This window comes from Zea mays, chromosome 8 (genome assembly GCF_902167145.1).
Source record: "Zea mays cultivar B73 chromosome 8, Zm-B73-REFERENCE-NAM-5.0, whole genome shotgun sequence".
NCBI lineage: Eukaryota > Viridiplantae > Streptophyta > Magnoliopsida > Poales > Poaceae > Zea > Zea mays.
This window is the reverse complement of record NC_050103.1, coordinates 180,546,650-180,572,835: the sequence shown is the minus strand read 5'-3', so window position 1 is coordinate 180,572,835 and position 26,186 is coordinate 180,546,650.

Sequence of the window (26,186 nt, the reverse complement as noted above, 5' to 3'; positions counted from 1 at the left end):
ACAAGCGTCCACGCGGGTGAGGGAAGCGAGCGGCCCCAAGAGAGTGCCTGTCCCGTCCTCGGTCCCGCGCGGCCAACCTTCTCTAAGAAGGCCCTGGTCCTCCCTTTTATAGTCGTAAGGAGAGGATCCAGGTGTACAATGGGGGGTGTAGCAGAGTGCTACGTGTCTAGCGGAGGGAGAGCTAGCGCCCTAGGTACATGCCAATGTGGCAGCCGGAGAGATCTGGGCACCCTGCTGGCGTGATGTCGTGGCTGTCGGAGGTGCGGCGGAGCCTGGCGGAGGGACAGCTGTTGGAGCGGTCGAGTCCTTGCTGACGTCGTCCTGCTTCCGTAAGAGAGCTGGGGGCCGTCGTCGTCATAGAGCTTGTGGAGCGCCATCATTGCCCCTCCGGCGGAGCTGGCCGGATGGGACGCCGGTCTTGTTCTCCGTGACCCGAGTCGATTCGGGGTAGGATGATGATGGTGCTTCCTGTTGACGTGGCGGTCTGTGCCCTAGGTAGGGCGACGTGGGGGTTCCTCCGAAGTCGAGGTTGAGTCTGTCTTCCGTTGCCGTGGCCGAGCCCGAGCCATGGGGTCGGGCGAGGCGGAAGTCGTTCGGCCGAGGCCAGGGCGGAGTCCGAGCCCTGGGGTCGGGCGAAGCGGAGTTTCGTCGTCTTCCGGGTGTTAGCCCGAGTCCGAGCCCTGGGGTCGGGCGGAGCGGAGTTCGCCGTCTTCCGGGTCTTAGCCCGAGTCCGAGCCCTGGGGTCGGGCGGAGCGGAGTTCGCCGTCTTCCGGGTCTTAGCCCGAGTCCGAGCCCTGGGGTCGGGCGGAGCGGAGTTCGCCGTCTTCCGGGTCTTAGCCCGAGTCCGAGCCCTGGGGTCGGGCGGAGCGGAGTTCGCCGTCTTCCGGGTCTTAGCCCGAGTCCGAGCCCTGGGGTCGGGCGGAGCGGAGTTCGCCGTCTTCCGGGTCTTAGCCCGAGTCCGAGCCCTGGGGTCGGGCGGAGCGGAGTTCGCCGTCTTCCGGGTCTTAGCCCGAGTCCGAGCCATGGGGTCGGGCGAAGCGGAGTTCGCCGTCTTCCGGGTCTTAGCCCGAGTCCGAGCCCTGGGGTCGGGCGGAGCGGAGTTCGCCGTGGCGCCTTTGGCAAGGCCTGACTGCCTGTCAGACTCACTCTGTCGAGTGGCACTGCAGTCGGAGTGGCGCAGGCGGCGCTGTCCTTCTGTCAGACTGGCCAGTGGAGCGGTGGAGTGACGGCGGTCACTTCGGCTCTGCCGGGGGCGCGTGTCAGGATAAAGGTGTCAGGCCACCTTTGCGTTAAATGCCCCTGCAATTTGGTCAGTCGGTGTGGCGATTTAGTCAAGGTTGCTTCTGAGCGAAGCCAAGGCCTCGGGCGAGCCGGTGATGTGTCCGCCATAAAAAAGGGGGCCTCGGGCGAGACAGAAGTCTCTCGAGGTCGGCTGCCCTTGGCCGAGGCTAGGCTCGGGTGAAGCGTGATCGAGTCACTCGTGTGGACTGATCCCTGACTTAATCGTACCCATCAGGCCTTTGCAGCTTTATGCTGATGGGGGTTACCAGCTGAGAATTAGGCGTCTTGAGGGTACCCCTAATTATGGTCCCCGACAGTAGCCCCCGAGCCTCGAAGGGAGTGTTAGCACTCGCTTGGAGGCTTTTGTCGCACTTTTTTGCAAGGGGACCAGCCTTTCTCGGTTGCATTTCGTTCCGGTGGGTGCGCGCGAGCGCACCCGCCGGGTGTAGCCCCCGAGGCCTCGGAGGAGTGGTTACACTCCTTCGAGGTCTTAATACCTCGCGTAACGCTTCGGCTGGTCTGGTCGTTCCCTCATGCGAACTGGCCGTAGCCCGGGTGCACGGTCGGGGCCCAAGCTCTCGGGCTGGTATGTTGACGCTGTCAACGATTTGGCCGGAGCCGGTTTTTGCGAGAGCAGCCCCCGAGCCTCTGCACAGGGCGAGAGGACGATCAGGGACAGACTCGACTTTTTACATACGCCCCTACGTCGCCTTTCCGCAAGGAGGTGGGGGGGAGTGCGCCATGTTACCCTCGATGGGCACCGAACATGGTGTCTCCGGTGAGCTGCAAGCGGGTAATCCGAGTGGACGTCCGTGCCCCGTTCGTTGGGGGTCGGCTAGGGGCCCAGAGGCACGCCCAAAAGTACCTGCGGGTGATTTGCCGGACCCGGTCCCCTGGCGACGGGGTCCGAGGGCTCGATGCCTCCCTCCGATGGGATTCCGTTACAAGATCGTTCCCGCTGGTCTCGGAAATGTCCTAGGGTACCTCGGGAGCGCAGCCCGAGCCTCGGTTATGTATCGAACGTACCCCTGGTCATCCCTCGCTCGGTGTCTGAGGCGACTGTGAACCCTTCGGGGGCCAGCCTTCGAACCCCTGATCAGTAATGGGCGCGGAGCCCGAGTAGCCTGAGGCGGCCATGGAACCCTTCGGAGGGCTGGCCTTCGAACCTCTGACCAGTAGTGGGTGTCGGGCCCACGCGATCTGAGGCGACTGTTGAACCCTTCGGAGGGCCAGCCTTCGAACCCCTGATCAGTAGTGGGGGGCTCGGAGCCCGGTTCCTTCGCGGAGAAGGGTCCTTTTCGGGGTATCCCCCTTTCCCGGTCCCTGTTGCAAGAGATAGAGAAAGAGGAAAACGGAAAAGGATACGAAATCGGACGACGTGGCGTACCTTTTCTGACGCGGTTATTATGGCGAAGGTGAAGCGTCGCGCGCTCCTCCCGTCAGAGACGCCGCCTGTCCCGCCGCGGAGTTAATGCGACGGGGCGAGTGGTTGGTGGGGCGGCCGTTGCGCGCGTGCGATCCGTTCGAGGAACGGGTCACGGGTGCACCGTCTCCACGCCGTGAGAGGAGGCTCTCTTGCTGTCCCAGGATGGGACGTGAGCCTGGCTGACGACGTGACCGCTGCGCCCGCCCGCCTGCCACCGCTATTACTGCCGGCCCACTTTCGGTCGCTTTGACCGACGCGCCAGGCTGGCGCTGTTGGGTCGCCTCGAGTCGCGGCATAGGCTCCGCAACCGAAGAGGCGCGATGGTGGCACAAGTGGCGGTGCGGTTGCTTGCATGCAGCAACTGGCGCGCCGGTTGCTCGACGCGTGGGCCTGGGTTCCCAAGCTGGCGTGTCAGGAGTCGGAGAAGCGCATCCATCTGGCGCGGTTGCATGCCGCCTGCATGGCTGCCCGCCCCTTCTGCCCGTTGGTCTGGGCGAAAATGGGGGGTCGCTTGTAACCGCTGGACGGTCGTGCGCACCACGCGCGGCGGTTTGGCTTCTTCTGCCCTGAGCTGGTTTGTATGACATGCGGGACCCAGCCCCCGAGTCGCAGGGGAGGGCCTTGGAGCGTGTTGGAGAAGACTCAGCCCGCGGCGCCTGGGGGCGTACGTAGGGAGAGTTGCCTCTAAAAGGAGGGAGACTCCTTTCGGAAGGCAACCATGTCTTCTTCCTCCCTTAAGCGTCGTGTCTTCCCATCTTCCAAGCCCCCGGATGGGGGGTATCCGCCGCCTTTCCGCCTCCTCGTTGGAGGAACGCAGCTCCATGGGAGTTGGTACCTCTCAGCCATCGTTCGGCTTCAAGGATTTTCATCACGCAGCCTGGCCACACCCCGCCACCGGCGGTCACCCAAGATGGTGACCTCTAGTTCGACGGTGGGGAAAGCGGGCCAGGCCGCGGCCTCTACTCCTCCCTCGGCCTCAAGGATTTTCGTCATCCAGGCCAAGATGGAAGATGAGGCGAGTCGGGGGGCCGCCCCCGCGTGGGTCGGCTGCCCTTTTCTTCCCCCCGCGCCCGGGGGTGAAGGGCGTCCTTGAGCCCCACGGAGACTTCCTCCAGCCATGCCGGGATAGGTAGGGCGCTAGTGGCCCTGGGTCTCCGTCTCCCTGCCTGAATGGCTGGTTCTCGTCCTCAGCGGGGGAGAGCCCTCCTGCCGTGACACCTGCCCCAAAGCTGCTGCCTAAGCCGCTTCGCTGTCTAGGGCAGGGGTGGTTGTCGTCGCGGTTGGAACGGGCGGCAGCGAGCCGCTCATCGTTCTTCTGTTACTCCGCAGGCCTTCCCCTCGGAGTGGGGTTGTTCGTTCCTGCGGAGGGGGGAACCGGAGTTCCGTTGGTAGTGGCATCTCGAATGCCAGTGTTCTTCGTTCATTGTGGCTGTCGGGGCCTGAACATGTATGTAATTTCGGCACGGAGCCGTGTTTTTTCCTCATTTTCGAGCACTAAGTCTCGCCTATTGATTATCTAAACCGCTTTACCAAGCATGAGTCGCCCCGTGTCAAGGTGACGGGTGAGGTATCCGTATCCCGGAGGCGTAGGAATCCCTCGGCCCGTTCGGCCTTGTTGTCTGGGGCTCCTCTAGCTTAGTTAAAGAGACCCCTCGGCCGCCCTTCGGTGGACCGAGGCCAGGGGTAGCGATATCAGTATGAACAGAGGCAGAGTTGGCTCGAGAATGGGAACCTGGTTGGCCGGAGCCTAGCCGTGTTGTCCGTCAGCGGAGCCGACGCCAAAGTCGATCAGTCGAGGCCTCGGGTCGGGCTGGCGCCCTTGGAAGCCGGTTGACCGAGGCCCCAGGGGTAACCGGTTGAGCCGCCTGCTCGGGCCGGATTCCCGGAGGAGTCCCTGGACCGCGTCGCCGCCCGAGGCTGGGTCGGACTTTGCTGAAGACGTCGTCGATGCCGAGGGTGCTACGGCTCCCTTCAGCGTGAAGACCCGAGCCTGCAGGATCAGATCATCTTGTAGCGTGTGCTTTCTGCGGCCGCCGAGGCCAGAAAAACACACCCTCGCCGCGCTTGCGAAGCTGCGTCTTTTTTCCTCTTGTTTCGAGCATCTGGACTCTGTCGGTAACAGGGATGTTTGTGTGAGCGAGAGTTGCTTTTCGCGGAAGGGACGAGTGAGGTATCCGTATCCCAGAGGCGTGGGAATCCCTCGGCTCAGTCGGCCTTGCCGCTTACGCGTACTTTCACCCGTCCATGAGGCCCTGTCCCCGACTTAGTCGAGAAAGCCTGAAGGACTGCTTCGGCAGGAGAGCTTCCGAACGTGAAGACTTGTTCGGTCCACGGAGTCGCTTTATCCGAGCGCAAGTTACTTATCGCAGAGGGTGATGAGTGAGGTATCCGTATCCCGGAGGCGTAGGAGTCCCTCGGCTCGGTCAGCCTTGGCTGCTTACGTGTACTCCGTCGTTTCCAGGATCCGCTTTCCGAAGTAGTCAAGAAGCACGAAAGAAATCCTGCTAAAAAGAGATCCTTTTTCGAGGAAAAATTCGACGCAGAGGGGGTCTCCCCCCTTTTAGCCCCCGAGGGAGGGTCGGGCTTTGCCGAGGCTAGGCCGACCCTTCCTTGACGACTAAACTTTGCGTAGGTGCGAGGTATATGAACAACTTGAAAACATCTTAAGGGTAGAAGCGACGTAGCTGTTTGATGTTCCAAGCGTTGCCGTAGATCTCGCCTTGATTGTTGGCCAGCTTGTATGTTCCGGGCTTCAGAACTTTGGCGATGACGAATGGCCCTTCCCAGGGGGGCGTGAGCTTGTGCCTCCCTCGGGCGTCTTGCCGCAGTCGAAGCACCAGATCGCCCACCTGGAGTTCTCGGGACCGGACCCCTCGGGCGTGGTAGCGTCGCAGGGACTGTTGGTACCGCGCCGAGTGTAGTAAGGCCCTGTCCCGAGCTTCCTCCAGCTGGTCCAGCGATTCCTCTCGGCTAGCTTGGTTGCTTTGTTCGGTGTAGGCCCCGCCCTCGGGGAGCCGTATTCCAGGTCAGTGGGCAAGATGGCTTCAGCCCCGTAGACCAGGAAAAACGGCGTGAAGCCCGTGGCACGACTCGGCGTCGTCCTTAGGCTCCAGACCACCGAGGGGAGTTCCTTCATCCATCGCTTGCCGAACTTGTTGAGGTCGTTGTAGATCCGAGGCTTGAGCCCTTGTAGAATCATGTCGTTGGCACGCTCTACTTGCCCATTCGACATGGGATGAGCCACGGCGGCCCAGTCCACCCGGATATGGTGATCCTCGCAAAAATCCAAGAATTTTTTGCCGGTGAACTGGGTGCCGTTGTCGGTGATGATGGAGTTCGGGACCCCGAAGCGATGGATGACGTTGGTGAAGAACGCCACCGCCTGCTCGGACCTGATGCTGTTCAGAGGTCGGACCTCGATCCACTTGGAGAATTTGTCGATGGCGACCAGCAGGTGCGTGTAGCCCCCGGGCGCCTTCTGCAAGGGACCGACGAGGTCCAGACCCCATACAGCGAAGGGCCAGGTGATGGGTATTGTCTGCAGAGCCTGAGCGGGCAGGTGTGTCTGCTTCGCATAGAATTGGCACCCTTCGCAGGTGCGGACAATTCTAGTGGCGTCAGCCACCGCCGTTGGCCAGTAGAAGCCTTGCCGGAAAGCATTTCCGACAAGGGCTCGGGGCGCTGCGTGGTGGCCGCAAGCCCCCGAGTGTATTTCTTGCAGCAGTTCCCGACCTTCGGCGATGGAGATGCATCGCTGGAGGATGCCCGAGGGGCTGCGATGGTAGAGCTCCTCTTCGTCGCCCAGCAAGACGAATGACTTGGCGCGTCGCGCTACCCGCCGAGCCTCGACTTGGTCGAGGGGTAGCTCTCCTCGACGGAGATATTGCAGGTACGGGGCCTGCCAATCTTGATCTGGCGTGGCCCCGCTCTGCCCTTCCTCGACGTTCAGTGCCTCGCCCTCGGAGGCCGAGGGTACCTCGGGCTGTGCCGAGGGTACCTCGGGCTGAGCCGAGGGTACCTCGGGCTCGGGCGCGTCGTCGAGCTTGACGGAGGGTTGATGCAGATCCCGGGAGAAGACGTCCGGGGGGACTGTCGTTCGCCCCGAGGCTATCTTAGCCAGCTCGTCTGCGGTTTCGTTGTAGCGCCGAGCGATGTGGTTGAGCTCGAGCCCGAAGAACTTGTCTTCCAGGCGCCGAACCTCGTCGCAGTAGGCCTCCATCTTCGGGTCGCGGCAGTGGGAGTTCTTCATGACTTGGTCGATGACGAGCTGCGAATCACCGCGGGCGTCGAGGCGTCTGACCCCTAGCTCGATGGCGATCCGCAATCCATTGACCAGAGCTTCGTACTCGGCCACATTGTTGGACGCCAGGAAATGGAGGCGCAGCACGTAGCGCAAGTGCTTTCCGAGGGGCGAGATGAAGAGCAGGCCCGCGCCGGCCCCCGTCTTCATCAGCGACCCGTCGAAAAACATGGTCCAGAGCTCCGGTTGGATCGGAGTCGTTGGCAGCTGGGTGTCGACCCATTCGGCCACGAAATCCGCCAACACCTGGGACTTGATGGCCTTCCGAGGGGCGAACGAGATCGTTTCGCCCATGATTTCCACCGCCCACTTTGCGATCCTGCCCGAGGCCTCTCGGCACTGGATGATCTCCCCCAGGGGGAAGGATGACACCACAGTTACCGGATGAGACTCGAAGTAGTGTCGCAGCTTCCGCCTTGTCAGGATCACAGCATACAGCAGCTTTTGAACTTGTGGGTAGCGGATCTTAGTCTCGGACAGCACTTCGCTGATGAAGTAGACCGGCCTCTGAACGGGCAATGCATGCCCTTCCTCTTGCCTTTCGACCACAATCGCGGCGCTAACCACCTGAGTGGTCGCGGCGACGTAGACCAAGAGGGCTTCTCCGTTCGCCGGGGGCACCAAGACAGGCGCCTTTGTAAGGAGCGCCTTCAGGTTGCCGAGGGCTTCCTCGGCCTCAGGGGTCCAAGCGAAACACTCGGCCTTCCTTAAGAGGCGGTACAGAGGCAGACCTCTTTCGCCGAGGCGTGAGATGAAGCGGCTCAGGGCCGCGAGGCATCCCATGACCCTCTGTACCCCTTTTAAGTCCTTGATGGGTCCCATGCTGGTGATGGTCGCGATCTTCTCCGGGTTGGCTTCGATGCCTCGCTCGGAGACGATGAACCCTAGGAGCATGCCTCGGGGCACCCCGAAGACACACTTCTCAGGATTAAGCTTGACTCCTTTCGCCTTGAGACACCGGAATGTCACTTCAAGGTCGGAGAGGAGGTCGGAAGCCTTCCTTGTCTTGACTACGATGTCATCGACGTAGGCCTCGACTGTGCGACCGATGTGTTCGCCGAACGCATGGTTCATGCACCGCTGGTACGTCGCGCCCACATTCCTCAAACCGAACGGCATGGTGACATAGCAGTACATGCCGAACGGCGTGATGAAAGAAGTCGCGAGCTGGTCGGACTCTTTCATCCGGATCTGGTGATACCCTGAGTAGGCATCGAGGAAGGACAGGGTTTCGCACCCAGCGGTGGAATCCACGATTTGGTCGATGCGAGGCAGAGGGTAGGGAACCTTCGGACATGCTTTGTTGAGACCAGTGTAGTCTACACACATCCGCCATTTCCCCCCTTTCTTCCTCACAAGCACAGGGTTGGCAAGCCATTCGGGATGGAATACCTCTTTGATGAACCCTGCTGCCATTAGCTTGTGGATTTCTTCGCCAATCACTCTGCGCTTCTCCTCGTCGAATCGGCGCAGAGGCTGCCTGACGGGTCGGGCTCCGGCCCGAATATCCAGCGAGTGCTCGGCGACATTCCTCGGTATGTCGGGCATGTCCGAGGGACTCCACGCAGAGACGTCGGCGTTTGCGCGGAGAAAGTCGACGAGCATTGCTTCCTATTTGGGGTCGAGCCCGGAACCGATCCGGACCTGCTTGGTGGTGTCGCCACTGGGGTCGAGAGGGACGGCCTTGACCGTCTCCGCTAGCTCGAAGTTGCCGGCATGGCGCTTCACGTCTGGCACCTCCTTGGAGAGGTTCTCCAGGTCGGCGATGAGGGCCTCAGACTCGGCGAGGGCCTCGGCGTACTTCACGCACTCCACGTCGCATTCGAACGCGTGTTTGTACGTGGGGCCGACGGTGATGACCCCGTTGGGGCCCGGCATCTTGAGCTTCAGGTAGGTGTAGTTGGGGACGGCCATGAACTTCGCGTAGCATGGCCTCCCTAGCACGGCGTGGTAGGTTCCTCGGAACCCGACCACTTCGAACGTCAGGGTCTCCCTTCGGAAGTTGGAGGGTGTCCCGAAGCAGACGGGGAGGTCGAGTCGCCCGAGGGGCTGGACGCGCTTCCCAGGGATGATCCCGTGGAAGGGCGCAGCGCCTGCTCGGACGGAGGACAGATCGACGCGCAGGAGCTTGAGGGTCTCGGCGTAGATGATGTTGAGGCAGCTGCCCCCATCCATCAGGACCTTGGTGAGCCTGACATCGCCGACAACGGGGTCGACGACGAGCGGGTATTTCCCCGGGCTCGGCACATGGTCGGGGTGGTCGGCCCGGTCGAAAGTGATGGGCTTGTCGGACCAGTCTAGGTAGACTGGCGCCGCCACCTTCACCGAGCAGACCTCCCGGCGCTCTTGCTTGCGGTGCCGAGCCGAGGTATTCGCCGCATGCCCTCCATAGATCATGAAGCAGTCGCGGACCTCGGGGAACTCTCCTGCTAGGTGATCTTCGTTCTTGTCATCGTCGCGGGCCCTGCCACCCTCGGCGGGTGGCCCGGCCCTGTGGAAGTGACGCCGAAGCATAACGCACTCCTCGAGGGTGTGCTTGACGGGCCCCTGATGGTAGGGGCACGGCTCCTTGAGCATCTTGTCGAAGAGGTTTGCACCTCCGGGGGGCTTCCGAGGGTTCTTATACTCGGCGGCGGCGACAAGGTCCGCGTCAGCGGCGTCGCGTTTTGATTGCGACTTCTTCTTGCCTTTCTTCTTGGCGCCGCGCGGAGCAGACGCCTCGGGAGCTTCTTCCGATGGGCGGCCCTGGGGCTGCTTGTCCTTTCGGAAGATAGCCTCGACCGCCTCCTGGCCAGAGGCGAACTTGGTGGCGATGTCCATCAGCTCGCTCGCCCTGGTGGGGGTTTTGCGACCCAGCTTGCTCACCAGGTCGCGGCAAGTGGTGCCGGCGAGGAACGCGCCGATGACATCCGAGTCGGTGATGTTGGGCAGCTCGGTGCGCTGTTTCGAGAATCGCCGGATGTAGTCCCGGAGCGACTCCCCCGGCTGTTGTCGGCAGCTTCGAAGGTCCCAGGAATTCCCGGGGCGCACGTATGTGCCCTGGAAATTGCCAGCGAAGGCTTGGACCAAGTCGTCCCAGTTGGAGATCTGCCCCGGAGGCAGGTGCTCCAACCAGGCGCGAGCAGTGTCGGAGAGGAACAGGGGGAGGTTACGGATGATGAGGTTGTCGTCGTCCGTTCCACCCAGTTGGCAGGCAAGGCGGTAGTCCGCGAGCCACAGTTCCGGTCTCGTTTCCCCCGAGTACTTCGTGATAGTAGTCGAGGGTCGGAACCGGGTCGGGAATGGCGCCCGTCGGATGGCCCGACTGAAGGCCTGCGGACCGGGTGGTTCGGGCGAGGGACTCCGATCCTCCCCGCTGTCGTAGCGCCCCCCACGCCTGGGGTGGTAGCCTCGGCGCACCCTTTCGTCGAGGTGAGCCCGACGGTCGCGTCGATGGTGCTCGTTGCCGAGGTGGCCCGGGGCCGCAGGCGCGGTGTTGCGCGTGCGCCCGGTGTAGACCGAGGCTTCCCGCATGAATCGGGAAGTCGCGGCATGAGGTTCCGAGGGATATCCTTGCCTTCGGGAGGCAGTGCTCTCGGCCCGCCGGGCCGCAGCGCCTTCCAGGAGATTCTTGAGTTCTCCCTGGATTCGCCGACCCTCGGTGGTTGACGGCTCCGGCATCGCGCGGATGAGCATTGCTGCGGTTGCCAGGTTCTGACCAACCCCGCTGGATGCGGGCGGCGGCCTGATCCTGACATCGTTGGCGACGCGGTGCTGGAGACCTTGGGGCAGGTGACGTATTTCTCCGGCCAGGGGTTGGCCCACCCATGCCTGTCCGACGTCCCGACGGATCGGCTCAAGCGCTCCTGTTCCCTCGTTGAGCCTGGCCTGAGCCTCGCGGACTTGCTCGAGTTGTGGGTCATAACCCCCCGCCGGAGCGGGGACCACAGCTAGCTCCCGTGGGATGTCGGCGCGAGGCACCGGCCTAGGGAGATCACCGTCCTCCGGCATGCCAAGATGGTTGCCTTCGGAGGGATCCCCTAGCTCGATGTGGAAACATTCGCGGCTTGGGCCGCAGCTCTCGTCGCCAAGGCTGCGGCTTCCATCGGAACAGTCGGATAGGCAGTAGTCACATGCGGTCATGAAGTCCCGCACGGCACTGGGGTTGCCAAGTCCAGAGAAATCCCAACCGATGCTGGGATCGTCATCTTCCTCGGACCCAGAGGGCCCGTAGGTCGAGACGTCTGTCAGTCGGTCCCAAGGCGACCGCATACGGAACCTCAGTGGGGTTGCACTCGCCTCAATGAGAGCGCCCGCCAAAACGAGGTCGTTTGGCGGGTTGAGGCCTAGTCGAAATGACGCAAGATGGGAGTTAGTCGGTACCTTTTGGTCGACGAGGAGCGACGTAGTCACATCGGGGACTGGTTGCACCGTCATCTCTGGTTCGAGGGCGACGTCCTGCAGGCTTTCCGCGAGCGCGCCGGCGTCGTCTTCTTGCTCGGGGTCAGCGTGTCGCGGGGGGACGGCGCTTGCCTCCGTCTTGAACGCGAGGTCGACGTCCGGCGTGCCTTCCGTCGGGGCGTCGGGGGCGTCGATTCGCTCGACGGCCGACGAAGCGCGGCCTCCCACCAGGCCTTGACGGCCCCGCCTCCTCCTCCATTGGCGGGGGAGAGAACGGAGCGAGCCCGAAAGTTGCCCTTCCACCACGCAGGGAAGACGTCGTCGATTCCGCCGCCGGCGGGCGGGTTGTCGGCCGCCATTGTCGTAGTCGCGCGGCGGTGGAAGAAGTATCATGTCGTAGCTGCCGTCGAAGGACATGAACTCAAGAGTCCCGAAACGAAGCACCGTCCCGGGCCGGAGAGGTTGCTGGAGACTGCCCATCTGGAGCTTGACGGGGAGCTGTTCGTCAGCACGCAGCAGGCCCCTACCTGGCGCGCCAACTGTCGGCGTTTCGAGACAGGGGGGTCCCTAAGCCGACGAGTGAGTGTGCTGCGTGCCCCAGCCCAGATGGGTCGAGCGCGTGGGCGAGCGCGAAGGGGGGAGAGGCGAGGTGGCCGGAGTCGAGCGTGAGAGAGGTGGAAGTCCCGCGGCCTTCGTGTTCGTCCCGCGCCCAGGTCAGGTGCGCTTGCAGTAGGGGGGTTACAAGCGTCCACGCGGGTGAGGGAAGCGAGCGGCCCCAAGAGAGTGCCTGTCCCGTCCTCGGTCCCGCGCGGCCAACCTTCTCTAAGAAGGCCCTGGTCCTCCCTTTTATAGTCGTAAGGAGAGGATCCAGGTGTACAATGGGGGGTGTAGCAGAGTGCTACGTGTCTAGCGGAGGGAGAGCTAGCGCCCTAGGTACATGCCAATGTGGCAGCCGGAGAGATCTGGGCACCCTGCTGGCGTGATGTCGTGGCTGTCGGAGGTGCGGCGGAGCCTGGCGGAGGGACAACTGTTGGAGCGGTCGAGTCCTTGCTGACGTCGTCCTGCTTCCGTAAGAGAGCTGGGGGCCGCCGTCGTCATAGAGCTTGTGGAGCGCCATCATTGCCCCTCCGGCGGAGCTGGCCGGATGGGACGTCGGTCTTGTTCTCCGTGACCCGAGTCGATTCGGGGTAGGATGATGATGGCGCTTCCTGTTGACGTGGCGGTCTGTGCCCTAGGTAGGGCGACGTGGGGGTTCCTCCGAAGCCGAGGTTGAGTCTGTCTTCCGTTGCCGTGGCCGAGCCCGAGCCATGGGGTCGGGCGAGGCGGAAGTCGTTCGGCCGAGGCCAGGGCGGAGTCCGAGGCCTGGGGTCGGGCGAAGCGGAGTTTCGTCGTCTTCCGGGTGTTAGCCCGAGTCCGAGCCCTGGGGTCGGGCGGAGCGGAGTTCGCCGTCTTCCGGGTCTTAGCCCGAGTCCGAGCCCTGGGGTCGGGCGGAGCGGAGTTCGCCGTCTTCCGGGTCTTAGCCCGAGTCCGAGCCCTGGGGTCGGGCGGAGCGGAGTTCGCCGTCTTCCGGGTCTTAGCCCGAGTCCGAGCCCTGGGGTCGGGCGGAGCGGAGTTCGCCGTCTTCCGGGTCTTAGCCCGAGTCCGAGCCCTGGGGTCGGGCGGAGCGGAGTTCGCCGTCTTCCGGGTCTTAGCCCGAGTCCGAGCCATGGGGTCGGGCGGAGCGGAGTTCGCCGTCTTCCGGGTCTTAGCCCGAGTCCGAGCCCTGGGGTCGGGCGGAGCGGAGTTCGCCGTGGCGCCTTTGGCAAGGCCTGACTGCCTGTCAGACTCACTCTGTCGAGTGGCACTGCAGTCGGAGTGGCGCAGGCGGCGCTGTCCTTCTGTCAGACTGGCCAGTGGAGCGGTGGAGTGACGGCGGTCACTTCGGCTCTGCCGGGGGCGCGTGTCAGGATAAAGGTGTCAGGCCACCTTTGCGTTAAATGCCCCTGCAATTTGGTCAGTCGGTGTGGCGATTTAGTCAAGGTTGCTTCTGAGCAAAGCCAAGGCCTCGGGCGAGCCGGTGATGTGTCCGCCATAAAAAAGGGGGCCTCGGGCGAGACAGAAGTCTCTCGAGGTCGGCTGCCCTTGGCCGAGGCTAGGCTCGGGTGAAGCGTGATCGAGTCACTCGTGTGGACTGATCCCTGACTTAATCGTACCCATCAGGCCTTTGCAGCTTTATGCTGATGGTGGTTACCAGCTGAGAATTAGGCGTCTTGAGGGTACCCCTAATTATGGTCCCCGACAAATATGTCATGTGTGAATTGATCTCTGGTATAATTTTGTGTCTCACTAAAATTGGTAGAACTAAGTTATGTAATCCATAATGTTCAGAGAATCACTAATCTCTAAATGTACTAATCCCTAGCATTTAGGTTTATCTTTTGTGTTTATAATGTCCTATCAAGCTTGTATTCACTGTTGATTGCATGTTTGGTGTGCTGTCTATTTGTCTTTTTCCAAATGTATTGAATGTATGATCGCTTTATTTAGACAACGAGCAGCCCGTGGTTACTGAGTGTGTTGCCGAAGATCTTCCTGGGCAACAACCTAGTGAAGGCAAGTGTCCTCAGACCTATTATGTCCTATTTACTTTATAATTCATAGTCCCACATTACCCTATTGAAAACCGAAGGATTGACTAGTCTGTATCTATATTATCCTTGTTTACCTTTTAGGTTATCATGGTTAGCTTTATGCTATTGCTTTACTTTAATTAATGAACATGGTGTGAATATTTATGATACGATGATGTTATCCCGATGATGATTATATATTATTAAGTCACTATATAATGTGATATTATTTATTAAAGTGTAGGTCACGAGCCGAGTCGAGCCTCCTTCAGCTCATTGAGTGGACGAGCTGAGTCGAGCTCGATCAACCAACGAGCCAAGCTCGGCTCGGTTCGTTTCTAGCCCTAGGTGGATGGTTATTGACGTAGCCTGCGACGGGTGAGGTAGGTTCATAGGTGGGCTCTTGGCGGGGATGTCGGTAGAGGCCGAAGGGGGCTACTTTCAAGCAAGACTAGCATATAGACCGTGTTAACACTATGATTCCAGAGAGGAAGGGGCTGATGGTGGAGACGACAACACGGGTGAGGGGAGGGGCGACAAGATCGTGGGGGTGGAAGCTGGGGGCGGCGGGGTCGTGGAGGAGGGAAGGAATGAGCGTTGAGGAATAATCCAAATAATATTGTTTATTAGATTTAAGTGAGTAAAGAAGATGTGAGTTATCTAGCGATCTAAACCGTTGGTTTTAATGATGTGTTATGTTTGGATATAATTTGTTTGGTGGTTTTAGTGGAGGTTATGATGTAGGGGTGATTTGGTTGTATGGATTTTGCAAAGTTTAAACTCGTATATTATATAGTGGTACAGATGAACGGTAAGGGATGACGACGCATCGAAGAAATTCAGTAGCACAAACCCATACATAGTTCACATAAAAAAATCGCGCTCCCATCTCTGCAGTTCAACCCGAACATTAAAAAAAACCCAAAATCAGCTGAGAAAAGTGGAATCACCAACCACGTCGTGCAGACGAACGCATGCAGTACAGTCTGACGAGGCCTGCAAGGATTATTACCTCTTTCCGCGATCTATAAATAAATAAACCTGGAGTCAACTGGCATTACGAAATGTTGAAGAGTCGCATTTCGCGTATAGCCACATAGCAGGAGTGCATTCTACTATTCCACTAGCGCATCCGTACAGACCGAAACAACCGACTAATCCGTTCAGCGATAGGGCACAGCAAAAGGCTAGCGGGAAAAGGCCCCATGGGACAACTGAAAAAACGAGTAGAAAACGAGAAAGGGTTTGGTGGTGACGGCACCAACTCCAACAACTGATTTGGTTAAGACCTGGCAACTCGGCCCGTAGCGTGCCAACTGCATATTCAGATGCAGCACAATGTGGGTGTTTAGAAGCAAAGTATTGCAAAACCATGGTTTTAAAATATTACATTTTTAAGATTTCTGGGCACAACAGTGGTTTTTTTATATATTACTTTTAGCAATATGTGTTTGAAGACAAAGTTCGTTTTTTATTAAAGCCGACTGTTTAGACTGCTGCGGCTGTAATCTGACTATATATGCAGTAGAAGCCGGTACGGATTAAAGTCAAACGAACATGCTAAAATCATAGTATTTAGTATATGTGTAAGACTAGTCAGAGACAAAAACTTTAAATTAGAGTGAAGTTTCATGTACCCAAAAATAATAGCATAGTATCTACAAAATTTAAATAGTTAAAACAGAGTTTTTTATAATGAAATTCTCCAGTATTATGATTTTATCTTGAAACTCCAAAAATACTTTGCTTTGTGTTTTTCTTCGATCTGTAGGTGTACTGAAAATGTTGTTTGTTTTTGGCACGTTTTTTATGGGAAGAACTTTTGATCCCTTTACCCTTTTCGTTGAGAAACCTATCGCACGTAAAGATCGTGAGGACGCACGTCGCGGTGCGGATGATGGTGAAAGTTTCTCGTCCGGGACAACAAACCTATCAGAACATTTGCTGCTTTCTGAAAAGGAGTTATATATTACTAATCAAGCATGCCCCTCTCCCATTGTTAGTGGAGATATATCCGTTGTTATGCTATCAAGAAAAGGTGTTATTAGGACTAACGAGGTCAGATTAATGAGAGCGAGAGGAACTTAATTAGTTGATACTTCGACGGTTTCTGCCAAAATTACTTTTGACATTTAAAAGTACGTGATGCAGACCAGATTGTTGTTTTTCCAAGAGCTCGATTGAAATTATAGCATGTTGTAGCCATCAATCGATATTAATCTCTCAAGCACATATCACAAAATAGTACTCCCTCCGTTTCTTTTTATTAGTCGCTGGATATTGCAAAATACGGAGGAAGTATCAGTTAGTGGCTCTAACTGGTACTTAAATTTGGACATCAGTATCGATTAAGACCACCAATCAATACTAATGTTTTACCCCTGATAAGATAAGCATGCACAACCAAATGATACAATCACCTTGTGCGTTAATATTTTGTCGAACATTTATATGATATCGCAACGCACGAGTATTGTAGTAGTCAATACTAATGTTTTACCCTGATGTATAGAACCAATAATGATTCTTACATTGGTATCGATTCAAGCACAAAATACAATGATCCAAAGCCTATTTCTAGTGCTAAAGCCCAGTCTCCTGCATATAGATTATGCCTTCTCTTTTTCAACGGTTGATTGATGAGTGCAGAGGTTAGTTTGTGCGATAGCTGCAAAAAGGGTTCATTCTGAACGACTATGCATGGTCCGAAAATATTGGATTAGTGGGATTATAAAATTCAATATTATATAGTGGGTCTTTGTAGCACCCACTCTCAAGTCTCAACCCCAAAAAATGTAAAGCATGTAGGACTAAACGAAGGAAACCCTTTTTCTCGAAAAATCATGGAAAAGAGCATTGTATATGACCATTAAGGGCTTGTTCGGTTATTTTCAATCCATATGGATTGAAGGGGATTGATACGGATTGAGAGGGATTTTGACTTACTAGGGATTAAAACCTCCTCAATCCCCCTCAATCCATATTGATTGGGGTAGAACCGAACAAACCCTAAGTAGGAGTAGGAAAAGGTTAGCACCCGGAAAAGGTGCTACAGTTACAAAACGGAAAAGGAAGTAAGGCGGTCACCGACCACTATTCTATCACATTATCTCTTATCTCGTTCTATATTTCAAACTTCTGTATATAAACAGTGTAGTAATCTACCACGTAAATTAATTCCTTATTTTATACGATCTGCTACGGATAGCTTAACATGATAAGAGAAATAGAAACTTGAAGTTTTTTTCTAAATAAAGAAAATATTTTATTAAATCATAATCAGTATATCGAATAGATACAAAAATTATGATCCCAACGTCTAGTGAAAAAACGCACACAAGCACAACAAAAACAAAGGAAGCGCTTACAACCGAACAAACATGAACAGCTAGGGATATATAGTATCTGAAAGAACGCTTAGGGAGATGTCATGCTTGTTGATGATGATCTCCACAGCAACTCTCTATCTCATCCGACGAGGCGACGTACGATACATAAGAAACCGTCTTCCAGACGACGAGCTAATAACTCATCACGGTTACTACCATCACCTAATGGTGTTGAGGGTCGGGGCCTCCGGGGCTCAGGCGCTTGGACTCGTGCGCCGCCACTCCAAACGCCGGCCCACTGCTCTGCCCTTCGCCGGGCACGGTCATCTCGGCCATTGCCGCCGTCTGACCGGCCGGCAGCATCGCGTCCGGTCGTTCTCTGGGAACCCGAGCCGAGCCGGAGCTCAGGACCGCAGAGAGCAGCAAGACGACGAGGAGTACATGACTCGCGCCGATACGCGCCATCGCTTGCTTGGGCTCTCTCTCCTGGGTTTTGACACTCGCCAAGACGTGAGCTGCAGCTGCAAATGACGATGCCAGTCCTGTATATCACTGGAACTGCAGCCTGCAGGCGCCAGCACTTGCAACGAGCCGAAGCTGCTGGTGATGGGTGGTCTGGAGCTACGAGGAACACCACCTTATATAGATCCATGGGTTTTGGCATCCACGTATGTATGCGCTCCTACGTTCGTCTCTTTTGGAGTCCAACGCAGCAGAACAAATACTCAATTCTGTGGACCTCAAGATTTAGCCGGTAGTTGGTGAGGGATTTTTAGCCGGCGGATCGATCTCTTAACGAACCAGAGACGGAGAATCTTAAAGTAACTACACTTTGCAGCCCACCCGTGGACGCCGAACCACTGATGACGCATCTCCGGAGTGCAACCGCTCGTTCAAGAAGGATGCTTCCTTCAACCATTTGCGTTGCTTCGTAATCGCACCAAAGGAAACACAGAAACGGGGCTTCCGTCCGATAACTCTTGTTCTGGTCTCTTTAAAACCATTACTCATAATACTATTAGAGCAGCTCCGATAGTTATGTATATTTCTACTACGTAAATCTGAGATTTAGCAAGTCCTCAAATAATATAGGAAACAAAAAAAACTTATCTCCTCCAACAGTTCTCTATATATTACTTCCTAAATATGTTAAAACTTGTCATATCACCAATTTGAGTGGGATTAGCCATTTTTCCTTTTGTTTTCATCTCCCTTCTGCAACTCGATTTTAAAATTGTGACCTCGTCAGCAAACTGATTCAACATGGTGAGCTATGTTGTCCTTTTGATTTGTTGCCACAATTGTTTATTTTCGACCTGTGCATGTGCAACTGTTACATTATTAATTGTTTAATCTCTAACTTACTAGGTGCTGCAATTGTGCATCACCGACAGCCGACGCATGGGCTCAGAATGTGGAAAAGACGTCCAAATAAAAGAACTGTGCCAGATTTTATGTTTTGGGAGTTGGTAAGTGGTTGCTAAATGTAGGTAGGAAATAAGGTTAGATGAGAAGTGACTAAATTTAGGAAGTTCATTTAGAGAGCTGTTGGAGATGAGTTTTTAGGTTAACTACCTAAATTATTGATTTATGGAGTATTTTAGAGAATTACTGGAGTTGCTCTTATTACATGTTTTAAACGAGGCGTCCTCGTAGACAACATCAGTATCACTTAGTGTCTCTAGCCGATATTAATATCAAGTCTTTAGTATATATTTAGTACCAACTAAACAAAGAACCAATATTAAATGTCCTTTTTTTATTCTCGCCCTAATAACTTTAGTACCAGTTCTTAAAAATACTAAATCATTTTTTCTTAAGTCAAAAGGATTGGTACTCAGTATTCTCTGGTTCATGTCTAGAGGTTTCAGTTCCCGCCCAAATATCTTTAGTATCAGTTCAATTCTTAGTTAGAATGGGTATTAAAGTTCCCCCTATAAATTTGGTCTTCGCTGAGTCTTTTTCATTTGTGACCCCGTAAGTCGAGCTCCCTCTCACTACACCACCACTAGAGATGGAAATGAGGAGCCGATCCTCGATTCCCTATTGAAAATTTCTCTATTACGGGGTGGAGATGGTGAAGTTTCTCCCCCCATGAGAATGTAAACGAGAAAAATTCTCTCCCGACGGGTAAAATGGGATCGGGACAAGGAAACATTCCCCATCCCTATTCTCAGCGGGGACCCATTAAACTTGCACGTGGTGATGTTTTCGTATAATAGTTTATGATAAAAATAAACAATTACCTTATCAAGAGATCAATCATTATACAAATGTATCCATTTTAATGTACGTATAACGATTTCTTACATCTGATAATGTTTATAAGTGACAATATTTTGCGTTAATAACAAATGACGTACTATCGGTGTTTTAGCACCGCCAACACTATAGGATATATCACACAGTGCTTTTTGTGGTTGGCGAGCTCGACAGTAGCTCGAAGTTTCGTGCAAAGCACAACAGAACATGAAGATTTATACAAATTCGGGCCACCGTAATACGTAATACCCTATATCATGTGCTCTGTATCGATGGAATCGATCTAAGTTTGAGGTTACAGAATATAGTGCTCTATCAGACAACCAAGGGTGTGGAATCATTTTGTAGAGGTACCTATCCTGCCTAATATAGATGATGGGATCATGTTTTACAAGTTGACATTTATAGCTACTCCTACACACATGGAGTCTATTTCGATCTGCGAGCGACTCTACATGCATGACAATTTTGTTCTAGCTCACAAACGACGTAAATCTCTGCGTCGGCTTCGTCGGAAGCAACTGTTACAATGTCTTGGTTCTCAAGCTAGTTTCCCATCGTCTTTGGATCTAAGTTTAGTCGGCTAGGTTACGAGCCTAATCATCTGTCCCACTTAGGCCCTTCAACGACCTATGAACTTAATCCACACTGTGAGGACGTAGGGGATATTTATCTCCCATAAGCCCCTGGAACTCAAGCCAATTTAGAGATTAATTGGCTCGATGATCTAAGAATGAGAGTAATGCTTCTTCATGAATACCGTATCAGTGATGCATTCTACCGAGTCAACAATCTGCTTTTCTTCAACATCTTTTCCCACCCAATAGATAGCCCATGAGCTTCGAGCTAACTTGAGTAGAAATCAATTCGAAGGTCATAACAAATCTTCTCAATGAATCTTTCAACTCATCTTGTGTTGGATCAACTGATGTTGTGTCCTGCTTGCAGGTATAACATCCGACTTACGAATGAGAGTTGCGTGACTTAAAATCACCCGACTAAGGATTATTCTTTGTAATTTGTTCGACTGAAAATTGCCTGACTGAAATTCTCTCGCCTAAAGGTTGCCTGACTTTTGATACTTGCTTGGCTTGGTAGAATTCAATTTGGACAACCATGTTTCTGATTATTTAAAAAATATCCTTGTACCCAATGGGTGCACCAAACGGGGTGTGAACGATCGATATTTGAACTGTCATTTTGGAAGGGAAATGTGTTATAGGGCTATTTTTACCTATTTTGGTGATTAAGTGCTCAACACACCATCTTGAACTAACTATCCTCATATATATGAGTATGAGCACAGGTCCATAAAAGACAGGTTGAAGAGACCAAGTCCATATGATCTAAAATGGAGGGCCAAAAGTGCAACTTTGGGCAAATCAACATAAACATGAGGTTTAAGTGTTTGAATAACTTATACATGCCCTATTCTATGTTTCTAGGACTTTGTTTTGGTTACTGTCGGTACCCTGAATCAGGGGTACCCTCTACTACGGTATAAAGACGTTGTACATGTACGACGTCTCCTAGCCGCACGAAGAACGGCACCCGACCCCACCGCATGGGCAGGTCTAGGGGCACCGCGCGGCAAGAGAAGATGATGTAACCTAGGATGCATCATTGGGTCCGGACCTCCATGGATGAATACTGGACCCCTATACGCAAAATCCGGACCCACTATTACGATCCGGGACTCCCAAGAAGGCATGTCGGGTCCCTCGGATAGGCCCTAGGTCCCTCCGAGTGAGGTCCGGACCACAACAAGGACCCGGGGCAGAGGGAACCCGGGAATAAGCAAGGGTCCGGTGCTGGCATGTGTCCAGGCCTTACCCTGCGTGCTCACGCTACCCGCGAAGATAGAAGCCCACTGCTGCCGCGTGGCTGGTGGCCCGTGACATAAGCCAACGGGCAGAGCCTGACGTAAGGCCTCTAAAGCCAAGAGGTCTCTACATTTATTGCGGAGAGGACGCGCCGCCTGCCACCATGCTGACAGACGATGTGCCATCTCGTCATTTAATGCGTCCAGTCCTCTCCGCTGGCAGACGGTGTGCCCTTGGGCCATTTCTAAGTATTTTGGTGATTGAGTGCCAACACAAGTGCTTAAATGTGAATCTATACCCATGGATGGACATAGTACAAATCAAGAGTAAAGGTATGTTTCTAAGCCTTAGTACATTGTTTTGAAGACTAATATATTGTGTCTAAGTGCTTGAAACAGGAGAAATCGAGTCAAAGAAAAGTTGGCTGTGTACAACCAAAAGGCTGTTTGGTCTGGAGCACCGGACTGTCCGGTGGTGCACCGGACAGTGTCCGGTGCTAGGTTGCCTCGAGCGAAGTGGCCGCTCTCGGGAATTCGCCGACGGCGTACGGCTAAAATTCACCGGACTGTCCGGTGTGCACCGGACTGTCCGGTGAGCCAACGGTCGGCCGGGCCAACGGTCGGCCGCGGAGTCCGTGCGCGACACGTGGCCGAGCCAACGGTCGGAAGGGGGCACCGGACTGTCCGGTGTGCACCGGACTGTCCGGTGTGCACTGGACTGTCCGGTGCGCCAACGGTCCCGGATCTGCAACGGTCGGCTGCGCCATTTAAGGAAAGAAATCGGGCACCGGACAGTGTCCGGTATGCACCGGACTGTCCGGTGCGCCCGATGACAGAAGGCAAGATCAGCCTTCCAGAATTGCTCTCAATGGCTCCTAGCTGCCTTGGGGCTATAAAAGGGACCCCTAGGCGCATGGAGGAGCACACCAAGCATTCCTACAACATTCCTAAGCACCAAGACATCGATTCCACGCATTTGGTTCATTGTGATAGCATCTAGAGCTCTTGTTGAGTTGAAAGGGAAATGTGCCCTTGGGCCATTTCTAAGTATTTTGGTGATTGAGTGCCAACACAAGTGCTTAAATGTGAATCTATACCCATGGATGGACATAGTACAAATCAAGAGTAAAGGTATGTTTCTAAGCCTTAGTACATTGTTTTGAAGACTAATATATTGTGTCTAAGTGCTTGAAACAGGAGAAATCGAGTCAAAGAAAAGTTGGTTGTGTACAGCCAAAAGGCTGTTCGGTCTGGAGCACCGGACTGTCCGGTGGTGCACCGGACAGTGTCTGGTGCTAGGTTGCCTCGAGCGAAGTGGCCGCTCTCGGGAATTCGCCGACGGCGTACGGCTAAAATTCACCGGACTGTCCGGTGTGCACCGGACTGTCCGGTGTGCACCGGACTGTCCGGTGCGCCAACGGCTCCCAGATCTGCAACGGTCGGCTGCGCCATTTAAGGAAAGAAATCGGGCACCGGACAGTGTCCCGTGTGCACCGGACTGTCCGGTGCGCCCGATGACAGAAGGCAAGATCAGCCTTCCAGAATTGCTCTCAACGGCTCCTAGCTGCCTTGAGGCTATAAAAGGGACCCCTAGGCGCATGGAGGAGCACACCAAGCATTCCTACAACATTCCTAAGCACCAAGACATCGATTCCACGCATTTGGTTCATTGTGATAACATCTAGAGCTCTTGTTGAGTTGTGGACTCATTGAGTTGTGTTGCGAGCTCTTGTTGCGACTTGTGTGCGTGCTGTTGCTCTGATTTTGAGTCTTGTGTGCGTTGCTAGTTTCTCCCTTACTCCGTATTTCTTTGTGAATCTTAAGTGTAAGGGCGAGAGGCTCCAAGTTGTGGAGATTCCTCGCAAACGGGATATTGAAAGGCAAAGCAAAACACCGTGGTATTCAAGTTGGTCTTTGGACCGCTTGAGAGGGGTTGATTGCAACCCTCGTGCGTTGGGACGCCACAACGTGGAGTAGGCAAGCGTTGGTCTTGGCCGAACCACGGGATAAACCACTGTGTCATCTCTGTGTTTGATCTCTTGTGGTATTGTGTTTTGCTGAGACTCCTTTCTAGCCACTTGGCAATCATTGTGCTAACACTTAACAAGTTTTTGTGGCTATAAGTTTAAGTCTCTACAGGATCACCTATTCACCCCCCCTCTAGGTGCTCTCAATTGGTATCGGAGCCGTTCTCTTCAAGAAGGGACTAATCGCCCGAAGAGATGGATCCTAAGGGGAAGGGAATCGTGATCAACGACAAGGAGAAAGAGTCCTTCGTCAACAAGCCGAAGGATGACAAGACTACTGACTCGGGCTCAGGCCACAAGCGCAAAGACGGGAAGAAGAAGAAGACAAGGCGCATCAAGGAGATCGTCTACTACGACGATAGCGATGAGTCTACCTCTTCCCAAAAGGACGACAACAACGACTACAGGAAGACGGTCAATTCGAACTTTTCATTTGATTATTCTCGTATTCCACATAGTTCGAATTCGCATTTGCTTTCCATTCCTCTTGGCAAACCTCCACACTTCGATGGGGAAGACTACGGATTTTGGAGTCACAAAATGCGTAGTCACTTATTCTCTCTCCATCCAAGCATATGGGAGATTGTAGAGATTGGAATGAAATTTGATAGCTCGGATAACCCTATGCTTATAAATGAACAAATCCATAGAAATGCACAAGCTACTACTGTTCTATTAGCATCTTTGTGCAGGGAAGAGTACAATAAGGTGAGCGGCTTGGACAACGCCAAGCAGATATGGGACACCCTCAAAATCTCTCACGAGGGGAATGATGTCACCTTGCTCACCAAGATGGAGTTGGTGGAGGGCGAGCTTGGACGATTCGCAATGATAAGGGGCGAGGAGCCAACTCAAACATACAACCGGCTCAAGACTCTTATCAACAAAATAAGGAGCTACGGAAGCATGCGATGGACGGACCACGACGTCGTCCGCCTAATGCTAAGGTCATTTACCGTTCTTGATCCTCATTTGGTGAACAATATTCGTGAAAATCCTAGGTACACCAAGATGTCGCCCGAAGAAGTTCTAGGGAAGTTTGTAAGCGGGAGAATGATGATCAAGGAGGCGAGATACGTGGACGACGCATTGAATGGTCCAATCCATGAGCCTCAACCCATTGCTCTCAAGGCAACAAGGAGCAAGGTGGCGCTACCAAGCAAGGTGGCGCAAGTTGAGGCGGCCGGGCTAAATAATGAGGAGATGGCCCTCATCATTAAGCGCTTCAAGACGGCGCTTAAAGGTCGCAAGGGACAGCCAAGCAAGACCAAGACAAAGGAGAAGCGCTCATGCTTCAAATGCGGTAAGCTTGGTCATTTTATTGCTAACTGTCTCGATAATGAAAGTGACCAGGAACAAGGGAGCAAGAGGGAGAAGAAGAAGGCATACAAGAAGGCAAAGGGCGAGGCACATCTAGGCAAGGAGTGGGATTCGGATTGCTCCTCCTCCGACTCCGACAATGAAGGACTCGCCACCACTGCCTTCAACAAGTCATCCCTCTTCCCCAACGAGCATCACACATGCCTTATGGCAAGGGAGAAGAAGGTGAGTACTCAAGACTCCACTTATGCTTCTTCTAGTGATAATGAGTCTAGTGATGATGATGACATAGATTATTCATGCTTGTTCAAGGGCTTAGATAGATCTAAGATAGATAAAATTAATGAGTTGATTGATGCTTTGAATGATAAGAATAGATTACTAGAAAAACAAGAGGATCTTTTATATGAGGAGCATGATAAATTTGTTAGTGCACAAAATTCTCTTGCTCTAGAAATTAAAAGAAATGAAGTGCTTTCTAGTGAATTATCTTCTTGTCATAAAACCATTGCTACTTTAAAAAGTGTTAATAATGATTTAAATGCTAAACTAGAAGTGGCTAGTAAATCTAACTCTTGTGTAGAACATGTTATGGTTTGCACTAGGTGTAAAGATTTTAATGTTGATGCTTGTAGTGAACACCTAGTTTCAATTTCTAAATTGAATGATGAAGTGGCTAGTCTTAATGCCCAACTTAAGACTAGCAAAAGCGAATTTGATAAATTAAAATTTGCAAGGGATGCCTATACGATTGGTAGACATCCCTCAATTAAGGATGGACTTGGCTACAAAAGGGAAGCCAAGAACTTGACAAGCCATAAGGCTCCCATCTCCGCCAAGGAGAAAGGGAAGGCCCCTATGGCTAGTAGTGTGCAAAAGAACCATGCCTTTATGTACTATGATAGAAGACAACCTAGAAATGCTTATAGGAGTTGTAATGCATATAATGCCTTTGATTCTCATGCCATGTTTGCTTCTAGCTCTTCTTATGTGCATGATAGAAATGTTGGTAGGAGAAATGCTGTTCATAATATGCCTAGAAGAAATGTTGTTAATGTTCCTAGGAAATTAAATGAACCTTCTACAATATATCATGCTTTGAATGCTTCCTTTGCAATTTGTAGAAAGAATAGAAAGGTAATTGCTAGGAAGTTAGGGGCAAAATGCAAGGGTGATAAAACTTGCATTTGGGTCCCTAAGGAAATTGTGACTAACCTAGTAGGACCCAACAAGAGTTGGGTACCTAAGTCCCAAGCCTAAATTTGCCTTGCAGGTTTATGCATCCGGGGGTTCAAGCTGGATTATCGACAGCGGATGCACAAACCATATGACGGGGGAGAAGAAGATGTTCACCTCCTACGTCAAGAATAAGGATTCCCAAGATTCAATTATATTCGGTGATGGGAATCAAGGCAAGGTAAAAGGGTTAG